The sequence below is a fragment of the Arachis ipaensis genome, chromosome B05 (assembly GCF_000816755.2).
Source record: "Arachis ipaensis cultivar K30076 chromosome B05, Araip1.1, whole genome shotgun sequence".
NCBI lineage: Eukaryota > Viridiplantae > Streptophyta > Magnoliopsida > Fabales > Fabaceae > Arachis > Arachis ipaensis.
The window spans coordinates 140,974,443-140,974,729 of record NC_029789.2 but is presented as its reverse complement, the minus strand read 5'-3'; the positions used below and the strand labels follow the sequence as shown (position 1 = coordinate 140,974,729).

The window sequence follows — 287 nt, the reverse complement described above, 5'->3', positions numbered from 1 at the left end:
AATTTTGATAGTCTTAGTATTTCTCTTAAATAATTACAAAGTATATACATAATTATTTTATATGTTTATGGCTACCTATCATTTTCTTTGTCCATATTTTAAAGAACTCCTTTGTATTCTTTGGATTAGACCAGATTACATTTCTACACCTGGATTATTTGAGCTTTGAATTGTGGTTGTTGAGTATTATAAAATTATCCATTTTAAAAGTTTAAATTGATAGAAAAAAATAATATTAATAGTTATATTTTTAATATTTTTTTTTAAAATAAGAATCTTTTTTGGAT

At 20.6% G+C, this 287-nt stretch overlaps 1 protein-coding gene across 1 annotated transcript in view; it reads left to right on the top strand.

The window, feature by feature from the left end:
• LOC107642153 (lupeol synthase-like) overlaps positions 1-287 on the top strand; it is a 13,409-nt gene that overhangs the window by 3,979 nt on the left and 9,143 nt on the right. The window lies entirely within an intron of this gene.